Source organism: Chrysemys picta, chromosome 1, assembly GCF_011386835.1.
Source record: "Chrysemys picta bellii isolate R12L10 chromosome 1, ASM1138683v2, whole genome shotgun sequence".
Classification (NCBI taxonomy): Eukaryota; Metazoa; Chordata; order Testudines; family Emydidae; genus Chrysemys; species Chrysemys picta.
Genome location: NC_088791.1, coordinates 121,189,251 through 121,203,596, shown reverse-complemented (window position 1 = coordinate 121,203,596; position 14,346 = coordinate 121,189,251). Strand labels below are relative to the sequence as shown.

The following is a 14,346-nucleotide window of genomic DNA, read 5'->3' as shown; positions in this document are numbered from 1 at the left end:
ATCCAATTAGTCAGCTTTAAAACTGAGTAAAAGGATTGTGACATGGGAAACTGTGTCTCAGAGATCAAATGGGGGAGGGGATGTTTGGACTTTTCCTTCACTAGGAGAGAGATAGATCGTTGGGACCAGAAGTTTCCGTAAGAGAGTGAAATGTTAATAGTGTGAAGTGAGTGCCCTCAGCTAGCCTGTATATATCTACCAGTAGTCTGTATAGTCTCATATCTGATCTCTGCCAGTGGCCAATCTTGGATGTTTCCAAAAAATATGCAAAACAATCGTAATATATGTATGTCACACTTCAGGGCAACTGCGTCCATATTTCTCCCTTGTGCTCCACCAAGGGCACCCAATCTAGCCTCCAGGCTCCTCAGCCATCACCTCTCTTGGGTAGAGACATGTGTCTCTCTCTCTCCTGATTGGAGTTTTCCAGGCTGCACAGGCTCCTGCTCACGTTGTGTTATTCCAGCAAGCCAGACTGTCTAAACAGGGAACTGTCTGCACTTTGCTTTCTCTTTGAAGGCTTACGCACAGCATAATTGCAGAGGTCACAAATCACCACACAGCTCTAAGCAAGTACATTTATTCCTAAGGTGGAAGCACTTCAGAGAAATCATATAAAACACCATAAAGGTTGCTATATGCATGCTAAAAGCTTATCAGATGTCACCCCTCAGTCTTATGGACCTTAGTAGGCCAAAGTCATTCCAACCCTTCCCAGTAAGTATTGTCCCCGCTTGGACAGAAGGTCCTGTCCATTTCCTGGATCAGAAAGCAGGCTCTGTGTAAACTCAGTGTAAACTCAGGCTATTTATCCAAAAGGCCTTTCTTTATCTGTTGGTCTCTGGAGAATCCCATCTGAATTAGTATATGTGAGCCTCTCCAAGCAGTGTTACTTCTCTGGAGGTGTGACAACCTGAGCAAATTTGCCCCTTTGTTCTTAGTTCTTGCAGGAGCTGTAACCCCCCACCCCCATGGAATTACGTACAAACCCTGGCTCACAATGATACATAAATTTAGTATAGTGAGATCTCCTAAAGATATTGCAGGAAATTGCATATCTGTCTCAGCCTAATTTTGCAATGCTATTATAGCAAACCTACAGCCATCTAATACCTTCCCTGGTATTGTTGCTGCAAACCACAGCCACTTGGCTATCCATGGTGAGAGCAGAGATAAAACTCAGATTCTCCTGCTCTACAAACGCAGACACATAAAGCCTGAGATTTTCTGTTATTGTATAGGGCCTGGGTCACTCAGTTGAGCAGTTCAGGCTCCACCCAGGAAATGGCAATATCATAAATAGACGTTAGTAGAGCTAGTCAAAATATTTACTGAAAATTTTGAAAGAAGTTTTTTGTGTTTCCATTATATTTTGGAGTTTTTCAAGGAATGTTTTTAATATTTTTTTTTTTAATTTTCAATTTTTTCATTTTTTTTAAGTGAGAAAAATGTAAAAAAAAACACTTTCTCACACTTCCCTCTCCTTTGAAAAAAAGGGGAATTTTTAAAAATTCTCTCACTTTTTTGCTTTTTGTTCCCTTTTTTTCAGTGAAAAAGTGTTGGGGGTTTTTTTTAAAGAAAAAGAACAAGAAGTGTTCTGTTACCCACTGAAATGAAGCAACTTTTTTGAAAAATATTTTTGTTGAAAACAAAAATGTTTTTGACCAAAATAAAAATGTTCCAGAAAAAAATTATCTTTGGTCAAAAAAGGCATTTTCTATTGAAAAGAAGTTTTGATAGCAAATTTGCAACCAGCTGTAGCACTGCCAAATGCCCATCACTCTTTTATAAACTCTTTATATTTGTGGGGCCATGAAAGAAAAAGGCCATGTTGAGAGAGAAATAATCTTATAGAAAATTTTAAGAGTAATCACTTGCAAAAGTTTGTACAAACAATTCATTCACAGTGTGAACTATATAGACGGGTTTATTGTTCCAAATAAGAAAGTGGAACTTCTCTTAGGAAGTGGCAGAGAAAATCTGCCGTGACCGATTGGGTATTATGGGTACTAAAAAGGCTGAATAATAAAAAAGGAACTGTAACATCTAAGTTTGATGATCTCAGTCTAGTTCTCGAGTGTTTATTTCACAAAACCCACTGTTTGGCATAAATCAACACACTTTGTGACCTCAAAGATACATGGTGGTGGTGTTCAATGATCACACATCATTGTGTGATCATTGAATAGCACGTACTATTTAAATCTTCTACAGTTGTCTTCTACGTTTCCAGAGTTTCAGCTCTGGTGGGATTTTTAACTGCTTCTATTCAGGTTATTTTCTTAATTTGTTTTACTCCTGGTAACATGTGGTGTTCAGTTCAGCATTTTCTTTTAAATATAGGCTGTAAGAAATCTGTCCTTTTAGGTCTATAGTAAACCATTTTCTTTAAAAAGAACAGGAGTACTTGTGGCACCTTAGAGACTAACAAAGTACTCCTGTTCTTTTTGAGGATACAGACTAACACAGCTGCTACGCTGAAACCTGTTTTCTTTAACTTTTGTTCCTGTGATGGGGTGTCCACCCAACACAAGGTCTGAACAGGCAAAATAGGCCAATTAACTGTATAAACTGCACCTGGAAGAGAGCCAGGAATTAATAAAGGACTGAGGAAGTCCAGCTGGAGGAGGCTTTTAAAGAGAGGAAGTTGGAGGAGGAGGGCTGCATGGAGGAGCTCTGCAGTACTCCCTAGAGTGGAGGGGAGCTGGTTAGGTAGAAAGAGGAGTTCTATGGGGAGAGTAGACCCTGGGATCCTGCCTTGGACTAGATTCTAGCAAGAAGCTGAGAGGGGTGAAATAACCACAGGGCGCGGAGGAAGCTCCAGTGGTAAACCCAGAGGTAGGCCAAGAGATAGAGAAGTGAGGTAGGGCAGAGCCCAAGAAAACAGCAACAGCATCAGAACTTGAGCAGACTGGTTGCTGGGCATAGGTTTCCTGGGCTGGAACCTGTAGTAATGGGTGTGCCTGGGTTCTCCTACCAGCCAGTCGGAAAGTGGCACTGGCTTGGAAGTAGATCAGAAGATTGCCTGGGACTGCAGATAGACAGTTTCTCTAGTGGGACTTTGATATCCCAGAAGGAGAGGATTGTAGTGACCTGATCGGAGGGCAGAATCACAAAGAGGCAGCCCCCTGAGCCCAGAGAGAGACCATGGAGTGAATGACCAAAAAAGAGGGTGCCTGATTGGGCGAGAGCTAATCCCGAGATGTAGCCACAAAGTGATACCTGAGCCCATGACAGGTCTTCACAAAAATCTGGAACTGGTCAAAAATTTTCAAGTGAAATTATTTTCATTGAAAATTAGCCTTTATCAAGCCCTGAAACTGCTCTACATACATGGTGTGCCCTGGTATCAAAGGGAATCAAAGACCAAAAAAGTGGATTAAAGTTACCTTTGCCCCAGTTCCATTAACTGTGTCAAGCAGAGTTAGAATATAGCTGAAGATACAGATCTAAAACTGAATCCAAAGTTGACTAAAGATGTAAACAAAATAATAATTGAAGTACAATTTCATTAATTTAGCAAGACCATATTAAAGGGAGATAGCTATAGAAATACAACAGAAGTGGACATGTGTGGCTCTTTGAAGAGCTAGGCAGAGAGGTAAAGCTGGTCAAAACATTTTTGATGGAAAAGGACTTTTCAATTACATGGAACTGAACTCTTGGGGGGCGGGGGAGAAATCAGATTTTCATTAAAAAATGAATGCCCCCCAAATGGAAAACATTTAGGATTTTGGCAACTGGAAACTGCAATTAGTGGACAGCATGGAGGGGACGGGGGAGCTGTTTTTGAGATTTTTTTTTTTTTCAATTTTGTTTTCATTGAATTTTTTTGCAGGAATATCCTTTCCTGACCAGCTCTGTCATAGACAGTGTGCTTGAAGTGATGAAGACAAAAGGGGTGAACATAAATGCTTGTGTGTCATTCAGTCTGAAAAGTTTATATATGGTTTTTTTTCATCAAGCAGCATTAACTGCTGCTCTGTACTTCTGCTTCTGAGAAAGCCATGCAGGGTGAGGGACCCAGCCATTGTTTGTCAAGACAGGCTCTCTGTAGGGCTGCAGACTCCAGGCCCCAACAATCCCCATTATTTGAGATGTCAAGCACACTGACTCCTCACTAACACCCTCCCTTTCAACTGAGGGGAACATTCCATGGAAACTCTGAGTTTCCTTATTGAATTTTCTGGACTCTGTATCTCCCCACTATGTTTTACCAGAGGAGACCTCTCGCCACGTTTCCTTATTGCTCATGTTTCTGACTGTAAGCTAAATCAGACCAATAATCTTTGAAAGTTGGTTCCATTTTATGTCCCTGTCTTAGTCAAGTACTCAGACTTAAGCAATCAACTATTAGCTGACCAGATGGGCAATACTTCAAAAGACAAAAGGAAATAAGGCTGAAGAGAGGGGTGGAGGCTGGCAGGATGAAAAGGGTGGACCCAAGCCGGTTACAGGGACAATATGCTTTCAGCTCTCCTTTTATTCATTCTGAAACCTGACTCCTTGTTGGTTTACTTTGATGAAAGTTATCTGGAAGGCAGAGAGACCCTGCAATGCCTAAAAATAGACCTGCAGCCACTAAACATTCGAGATTTTGTTGTAAAACTCCCACTAGCTAGCAAGATGGGCCTCTCTAGTTTTGGACGGAGGTACAAAACTTGATAGTATTGTAGTTAACAGCAATTGCTACAAATGTGATTCATTTGTATTTAATCCTATTCAGGATTAAATAGTTGCCATGGATGAGAAGAAGGCTGAGGGGGAAGAAAAGCCAATTCATTACGAAGACATGATAATGAAAACATGTCAGTCTTATCCTAAACTTTGTAACGTACCAAGGAACTTGGTGACTCTGAAAAGAGGCTCCATTTAAGGATCATCTAATGGTGATTCTCAAGGCATGGAGCCAGATATTGAGATACCTTTTTTTATAAAGGATTGTGAAGATGACAATGAGGAAATGGTGGGTAATATTTAAGACCCCATACATCAAACCAAGACAAGTGCAAAAGCCCTGGGAATTCTAACTGGGCAACACTTTATACACTGTTTATGAAATCTAAAATTTTTCAAAATGGGGGGAACACTTCTTTTAAAGTGGCACTTAAATGTTGAATATAGTTCTCCATATTCACAGGTCTTATTTTAACTGGGTAATGATTCTGTTTTCTATGAACGGCAAGATATTTGTGACTATTAAGAAAAGAGTGTAAAATGTGGGCCTAAAGTACTCCTTGTTCCTTGGAGCATGAATCCTTTGAAAGTCTATGTCAAAAGTTATTTTTCTTTTGATCTTTAACCAAATAGCCAATATGTCTTTACCCCAAGACAAAATATATCCGTGTATTCATTGCTTTTTCAGTTTGTTTTAACCTCTGTTTTCTTCCTTGTCTTGCATGTGATGTACATTTTCTGTTTTTTATTATATATACAGGATGGATAGATTAAACAGGCAGATTTACAAAAGTACTCAATGGTTGATTCTGCTAGCCAGCTGATTCATTATAAAAGGCCATACCTTTGCTTGTCGTTATAGCATTTCTCAATATTAAGGTGATGGAAAAGCAAAAGAAAAGTCTACGGTGATCTCTGACAAAGGAGGGCAAATCCTGAAATCAATCTGGTTTCATGGGTGTAACTGTCAGCCTGATCCTGAGTTTTACCATTGATTTCAGTGTGCACAGGATCAATGTGTAGAGAGCAGAGTATTTCCCAGAATCCTTTTCCTTTTCTAACGTAAACTTTTTCTTGTTTGAAAATTTCCCCCCCTAATGATGCCTGACTCTGCATAACACAGTCTGAGCTATTCAGAACTTAGATTATCTGTTATCAGTCTGGTGAGACTAGAAGTAAAGTTCTTACAGTTTGAGATGTATTTGTTTCATCAAAAATGATCCTATATATTATATTTTTCTTATTATTTCAACCAGGAGCAAATAATTTAAAGATATTTGCTAGCCTGATAACCACTGTTCAGATGATGTTGGGCCCTGAGGTGATAAATTAATTATTCTAGCTACTCTACTGTTTTCAAAGCACTTAGCAATGTATACAAAGAGCCTGATTCAAAGTCAATGGAAAGATTTTCATTGACTTTAAGGGGTTTTTGATCAGACCGCAAATGCACAGAAAATACATTTTTGAATACATGAATGAATGTTCCGGAACATATAGGGTTATAGCTGAAGCTGAGCTAAACATAAAACTGACACTGAAAAGCAATTCACATAAATATTTACAGCTGTCTCTCAGATACAATTCTCCTGCTTGCTTCTTTTTTTGGAAACTTCTTAATACAGCAATTTGTGCGGTCTCAAATGCTAGCATGCTATGCCGTCTGCTGTGAAACAAGCTGTGATTTAGACTTCAGACATTAGGACGGGACAATTGGAAAATCAATTTTAAAAAAGAAACATAACCCTATGAACAATAGTGAAAGCATCAGCAGTTGGGGATGTTAAAGTCTGAGCATATTGGTTTGAGAAGGAAAAGTTAAACAGATTTGAACTGCAATCCCCAGGAAAATGCAAAGAGAAGTCTTGTCCCACAGATATAAGGGGAAGGAGAAAGTTAGTGGGAGATAACAGTGGGGGGTGTTGCTGCATGCCCCGTTTCTTTGCTGAATGTTAGATCAAACTCTATAGCTTACCTTTATATATACATACACAAAATATCAAACCCAGTTTTCCCTTGGTTGTGCTATGTGATCAATATCATTCCGATGGCAAGATTCTCCTCCACTTTGTGAAGCAGCTCCAAGCCCTGGAGTGGATTATTTTTAGGCTGGTGATGGGAAGATCAGCTGCTGCCTCCTATCGAGTTTCCAAAGTGAACAAACTTTTCTTGTCTTTCTCACACACTCAAGAGGGCAGGAAACTGGGAAGAGACAAGCAAGCAAAAGGCACCAATTTTTAGACCCCTGAAGCTCCAATCCCAGGCTCTCAGGATTCCTCCAGATTGCATTTATTTTCATTTTCCTGGGCTGAAGTGCTATGATACAAAGGGTGATTATTCTAAAATCATCAATATGCCCCAAGATGGTCAAAATTCAAAAGGGCATGCATGATGCAGCTTTGGAAAACAATATTAATAGGCTTCAATTTAATATTTTCTTAGTAAAGAACATAGCTCTGCATTTGAGACTGCAATTTTGCACATCATCATGAGGCTATGGGAAAAATTGGATCTACTTGGATCCTACCAAATTTTGGCTTAGAGCTCCCAAATTCTATTGTTAAAATACAGAATAAGTCTAGTCACTCTTAATGCACATAAAAAAAAATGAATTGGAGCAGCTGCACTTCTTTGTGGGATTTTAAGTGGGTAGAATTTTTAGATTTGGGACAAAAAAGAAAAATTAACTGTGCCAAGTGCCAGGAACAAGTTTTTGTGGTGCTGCAGCACCCATTTACTACAGTATCTGGATTGCTTGGTGTGCTAGGAGCTACTACATATTTGTTTTCTATTTAGACAGTAGAATTAGTATATAGAAATTTAAAATAGCAGAATCCAATGCTATTGAGTGGGATGCTTCAGGGTTCAGACTTTTCCATCAAAGCAAGAGCAACTATTCTTATTTTCTTTTAGATTGTAGAGTTTGGGGCCAAAATTTGGGAAGATCCAGCTGAATCCAGATACCAGATCCAGGATCTTGCAGTACTATTGTGCCACTATTCACTATGGTTGAGAATATTTTGGTGCAGTAGGAGTGGTTACACTTGTTCTTGATTCAGAAATGAGAATTTGGGAGCTTGTAGCCAAAATTTGGCTAGATCCAGCAGGATCCAGATGTTGAATCTAGGTTTTTGCAGTGCAAACTTTCCAAGATTCAAAAGGTTTTGATTTCGTAAAAAGGATTAGACTTGTGCTCTTATTTAATTGTATAATTTGAAGGCTTGGGGCAAAAAATTGACAGGATTCAGATATAAGCAGTTTTTACCTTTTTCCATTATTTTGTTACCCCGTCTCTCTGGAAAGAGATAGTGGAAACCTCAGATCAATAGGAGAATAGCATGCTTAGTTTCCCTCCATATTCTTATGAACATCAAACCTTCAGCTATGTTGAGTTACTATGACAATTTTCCACCAGGCATTTCCTTGGCATTTCACATTTTTCTTTTTTTAAATTCAGAGAAAGTTTTACAAGAAAAATTGTAACATGGGCTTCTGAATTTATATATATATATCCTTTAACCGGATCAAAATAAAATCTCAAAATGTTCTCATTAGTGTTTAAAATAGTATTGTGATCATGACATTTCCTGGGAGGGCAGATTCTGAGCTAATTTCATATGTAGACACACACATGTTAATGCACAACAAAAAATTGCTTAAATCTTTTATTTCCTATGTCACACTCTATTTAAATGGGTGTCCTTCAGATCTGTTTTTATTGCCCTGTCCACTTATTTGCCATTTTGAGATTATGAGAGAGGATATACAATGGGTGGAGAAACTAGGTGGTAGCCTTTCTAATGTAATATTTTTAATAGCCCTTTAAAATTCTTTGGCCAACACCCTCCAGACTCTTCAAAAGGTGAAGTATAGTGCTGGCTTGGAATTTTTTGATGAAACATTTTTTTTCATTGGAAAAAGCCAACTTGTTGAAACCAAACCTTTTTTTTTTTTTTTCCTGGAAAGGGTCAATTTTATCAAATTTTTCAACTTGAAAAAACTTTGAAAAAAGTACCAAAATTGTCAAAATATTTTGTTTTGGCCTTTTTTAAATTAAAATTTTCAGTTTTCTATTTGAAACAACTTTTTGTTTTGAAATTTAAGCTAATTATTAGGGGAGGGGGTTAATGATCAGAACTGAAAAGAAACATTTAAAATGTATTGAAACAAAATAGTTTAGTTGACCTGACCCACGTTTTGTTCCTGATTTTTTTTTTCCAGTTTGTGAAAATTTCCAAGATATTGACCTTTGGTCCCAATTTGAAATGGGGAAATATTTTGCTATCTCAAATATTTTTGTGGGATGGGAAAGCCATTTCCTGCCCAGGTCTAGTAAAGTGTTCTGTTCTCAATCATTGCCAAAGTCTGTGCTCCTTGTTTTATACTCAGGAATGGGGGATTGGTTTCAAAGCCAGGCAGGAACTGTTGTCATTTTATTATCATAATCAGCAATCTAAAGAAAAACTCTCAGAAGATCAATTCAAGGCTCTCCCCTTCCCATGCCTGAATGTATCAGAACACGGAGACACACATCATTCATACAGTGAAAATTATTTGAGGTTTTTTTTTTATTTGTGGAGCATTTAAAAACATGCATGTTTTAAATACTATCCCACACGTGGAATTTAGGATGGGGGAGGGAGCTGGAATCAGGAAACTAGCATAAAGCTGCCTAAATCCAGGGGTTATTTTTAGGGGCAGGCATGGTAACGTTGCCTTATGTAATACTGTTCTGAAAAAGAAGAAAAAAGCTGCCATTTTCCCATCTCTTGTGGGCAGGTTCCCTGTCTCCCCTCACCCCAGCCAATCTGATTCCCCATCCACCTTCCACCTTCTCCCCCTAAGCAGAAGGGACTTACCCGGAGGTAAGGCAGGAGTGTTGGCAGGCGTCTGGCTCCTGGGGATTAATCTTTGGGATGCCAGGTATTTACTACTGCAGTCTGCTAGTGACTCGGTAATGATCAGCCCAGCCAGCAACCCAGGGGAAGAGACAGACCCAGCAAAGCGAGCGGACTGCTGCTGCTGCTGCTGACTCCAGGGCGAGGGAGAAGGAGGAGGATGAGAAGCACACAGACCCTTTATTTTCATTTTTAACGAGCAAAGTTACAGCCTGTTTGTGCCCCAGCCCCATTCACTAGCCAACTACCCTCCTGGAGGGGCGGCATGGGGGCACTCCGGAATGCAGCTAACGGGGCTGCTCCCTGATTGGAGCGCACAGAGCAGAGGGAGCCCAGCCGTCACGCACTCGGTTTGGCATCCCCAAAAGGGGAGTGTAGTCTGGCAGGATCCCCCCACCCCCGGCCGCCCCCAGCAGTGAATTAGCGCGAGCTCCTACTAGTATTATACCCAATTATAAACTCCCTCGTTAGAGTCTATGGACCAAAGTCAGAGGTGGTGAAGCCACTGGAGCAAATTGTGTTCATTTTCCACTTCATGCTCATGTACATCCCCTCTAGCCATATGTGCGGGAATCTGTGCTGATGCGAATTATACACTGAGGAGCTGGAAGAAGATGTAGGTTAAAGTGAGAGGGAAGCTACTATAATTTACCCCATCGTAGACTTCTTTAGACACTGGCAGAGGGGTGGACATAGGTTTACGTTCAAAAGCCTCTGACTTTTGCCCTGTGAATTAGGAGAGTCCAAGGGTATGTCTACACTACGGGATTAATCCGAATTTATATAATTCGAATTTGGGAAACAGATTGTATAAAGTCGAATGTATGTGGCCACACTAAGCACATTAATTCGGCGGTGTGCGTCCAAGTACCGGGGCTAGCGTCGATTTCTGGAGCGTTGCACTGTGGGTAGCTATCCCATAGCTATCCCATAGTTCCCGCAGTCTCCCACGCCCATTGGAATTCTGGGTTGAGATCCCAGTGCCTGATGGGACAAAAAACATTGTCGCAGGTGGTTCTGGGTACAGCCTCAGCCCTCCCTCCCTCCCTGCATGTAAGCAACGGACGGCAGACAACCATTTTGCGCCCTTTTTCCTGGGTGAACACTGCAGACTCCATACCACGGCAAGCATGGAGCCCGCTCAGCTAAAGACAGCAGTCATGAACATTGTAAACACCTCGCGCGTTCTCGTGGAGTTTATGCTGAGCCAGGACCAGAAAAACGAGGCGAGGAGGCGGCGGCGGCGGCAGTGCAGCAACAAGCGTGATGAGGACATGGACATGGACAGGGACACGGACACAGAATTCTCTCAAACCGCGGGCCCCCGTGCTTTGGAGATCATGTTGTTAATGGGGTAGGTTCTATCCATGGAACGCCTATTCTGGGCAAGGGAAACAAGCACAGACTGGTGGGACCGCATAGTGTTGCAGGTGTGGGATGATTCCCAGTGGCTGCAGAACTTTCGCATGCGTAAGGGCACTTTCATGGAACTTTGTGACTTGCTTTCCCCTGCGCTGAAATGCCAGAATACCAAGATGAGAGCAGCCCTCACAGTTGAGAAGCACGTGGCGATAGCCCTGTGGAAGCTTGCAACGCCAGACAGCTACCGGTCAGTCGGGAATCAATTTGGAGTGGGCAAATCTACTGTGGGGGCTGCTGTGATGCAAGTAGCCAAAGCAATCACTCAGGTGCTGCTACGAAAGGTAGTGACTCTGGGAAATGTGCAGGCCATAGTGGATGGCTTTGCTGCAATGGGATTCCCTAACTGTGGTGGGGCGATAGATGGAACCCATATCCCTATCTTGGCACCGGAGCACCAGGGTACCCAGTACATAAACCGCAAGGGGTACTTTTCAATGGTGCTGCAAGCACTTGTGGATCACAAGGGACGTTTCACCAACATCAACGTGGGCTGGCCGGGAAGGGTTCATGACGCTCGCATCTTCAGGAACACTACTCTGTTTAAAGGGCTGCAGCAAGGGACTTACTTTCCGGACCAGAAAATAACCGTTGGGGATGTTGAAATGCCAATAGTTATTCTTGGGGACCCAGCCTACCCCTTAATGCCGTGGCTCATGAAGCCATACACAGGCAGCCTGGACAGGAGTCAGGAGCTGTTCAACTACAGGCTGAGCAAGTGCAGAATGGTGGTAGAATGTGCATTTCGCCGTTTAAAAGGTCGCTGGTGATCATTATTGACTCGCTCAGACCTCAGCCAAACCAATCTCCCCATTGTTATTTCTGCTTGCTGCGTGCTCCACAATCTCTGTGAAAGTAAGGGGGAGACCTTTATGGCGGGGTGGGAGGCTGAGGCAAATCGCCTGGTTGCTGATTACGCGCAGCCAGACACCAGGGCGATTAGAAGAGCACACCAGGAAGCGCTGTGCATCAGAGAAGCTTTGAAAACCAGTTTCATGACTGGCCAGGCTACAGTGTGAAATATCTGTTTGTTTCTCCTTCATGAAAACCCGCCCCCTTTATTGACTCATTCTCTGTAAGGAACCCACCCTCCCCCTTCCCCCAGCTTTCTTTCAAACCAAATAAAGTCACTATCGTTTAAAAATCATTTATTCTTTATTAATAGATTATAAAAAGAGGGAGGGAACCCGGGTGGGGTTTGGGAGGAGGATCGGTGGGAAGGAAAAGGCCACTAAAAAAAGGTTAAAAAAATGACAGCCTTTTGCTTGGGCTGTCCATTGGGGTGGAATGGGAAGGTGTACGGAGCCTCCCGCCCCGCGTTCTTACACGTCTGGGTGAGGAGGATATGGAACATGGGGAGGGGAAAGGGGGGTTATACAGGGGCTGTAGCGGCACTCTGTTTTCCTGGAGCCGTTCCTGAAGCTCCACCAGATGCCGGAGCATGTCTGTTTGCTCGCGCAGCAGCCCCAGCGTTGCATCCTGCCTCCTCTGATCTTCCTGCCGCCATCTCTCATCTCGAGCGTCTCTCCTCTCCTCACGTTGGTCCCTCCTGTCCTCACGTTGGTCCCTCATGTCCTCACGTTGGTCCCTCCTGTCCTCACATTCACTGGCTTCTTTCCTATACTTTGAAACCATGTCCTTCCACTCATTCAGATGAGCTCTGTCACTGCGGGTGGATTCCATGATTTCTGCAAACATCTCGTCTCGCGTCTTCTTTTTCCGACGCCTTATCTGTGATAGCTTTCGGGACAGAGGAGGGAGGCTTGAAGAATTTGCAGCTGCTGTAGGGAGGGGAAAAAAGAGAGAATTTTTTAAAAAGATACATTTTGCAGAACAATGCTTATACTCTTTCACGGTGACCAACACTATTCACATTACATAGCACATGTGATTTCTGTGCAAGGTTGCATTTTGCCTCTTAATACTGAGTGCCTGTGGCTTTGCTGCTAGAGATCACAGGTCCGGGCAACAGAATTCGGCTTGCATGCGGCCATGGTAAGCCATTGTCTTTCGGCTTCTGCGCCCTCCTTTCCCACATACCAAGCAAAGCCCGTTGAGTGCTGCGGTTTTCCTGTTAACATTCAGCAGCAGCAGAAAACAAACTAACCACCCCCACCCCATCCAATTCTCTGGATGATCGCTTTATCCCTCCCCCCACCGCGTGGCTGGTAACAGGGAAGATCCCTGCTAGCCAAACGCGAAAAGCTCAGGGCCAATTTCCCCCCCTGCACTTGGCTAACTGCAGGGAAGGATTTCTTTTCAGCCACAGGCAAACAGCCCAGTAGGAACGGCCACCTCTGTCCCCTTAATTAAGTTCCCGTATTTCAACCAGGTTACCATGAGCGATATCACTCTCCTGAGGATTACACAGGAAGATAAAGAACGGATGTTGCTTGAATGCCAGCAAACACCGGGACCATACGCTGCCAGGCTTTGTCAGGCAATGATACCAGATTACTTGCTGCAAGCATGGCGTGGTCAAGTGTCCTACCATGGAGGACGGAATAAGGCTGCACTGCCCAGAAACCTTGTGGCAAGGCTTTTGGGGTACCTCCAGGAGAGCTTCATGGAGATGTCCCTGGAGGATTTCCGCTCCATTCCCAGACACGTTAACAGACTTTTCCAGTAGCTGTACTGGCCGCGAATGCATCGCAAGTCCTCAGGGCAAAGTAATCATTAAAAAACGCTTGCTTTTAAAACAAGTTTTATATTTTAAAAGGTAAACTCACCTGAGGTCCCTTCCATGGGGTCATGGTCTTGGATACTGGCTTGGGAGGGTACTTCAGTCAGGCTGAGAAAAAGATCCTGGCTGTTGGGGAGAACGAGTGCTGGGTGCTCTCTGCAAGCTCGTCCTCCTCCTCCTCCTCCTCTTCCCCATCCGCAGAATCCTCAGGTGTAGCTGATGAGACTATCCCCGACCCGGAATCCACGGTCACAGGTGGGGTAGTGATGGCGGCCCCCCCTAGAATTGCATGCAGCTCGGCGTAGAAGCGGCATGTCCGCGGCTCTGACCCGGAGCGACCGTTTGACTCCTTTGTTTTTTGATAGGCTTGTCTGAGCTCCTTGACTTTCACGTGGCACTGATCTGAGTCCCTATTGTGACCTCTCTCCATCATGCCCTTGGAGATTTTTTCAAAAGTTTTGGCATTTCGTCTTTTAGAACAAAGTTCTGCTAGCACTGAATCCTCTCCCCATATAGCGATCAGATCCAGTACCTCCCATACGGTCCATGCTGGTGCTCTTTTTCGATTATCGGACTGCATGGTTACCTGTGCTGATGAGCTATCTGTGGTCACCTGTGCTCTCCATGCTGGGCAAACAGGAAATGAAATTCAAATATTCCCGGGGCTTT

General features: G+C 42.9%; 1 protein-coding gene across 9 annotated transcripts in view; it reads right to left on the bottom strand.

Moving 5' to 3' along the window:
* Nucleotides 1-9,837, bottom strand: part of ABCC9 (ATP binding cassette subfamily C member 9) — a 122,074-nt gene extending 112,237 nt beyond the window's left edge. For all 9 annotated transcript variants that reach the window (XR_010592909.1, XR_010592910.1, XR_006174092.2 and 6 more), the window contains exons 1-2: nt 9,537-9,837; nt 6,653-6,879 (exon numbers count right to left, since the gene is read on the bottom strand). The gene's annotated coding sequence lies outside the window, so the exon portion shown is untranslated. The remainder of the gene's footprint in view (nt 1-6,652; nt 6,880-9,536) is intronic.
* Between the last annotated feature and the right edge of the window lie 4,509 nt (nt 9,838-14,346).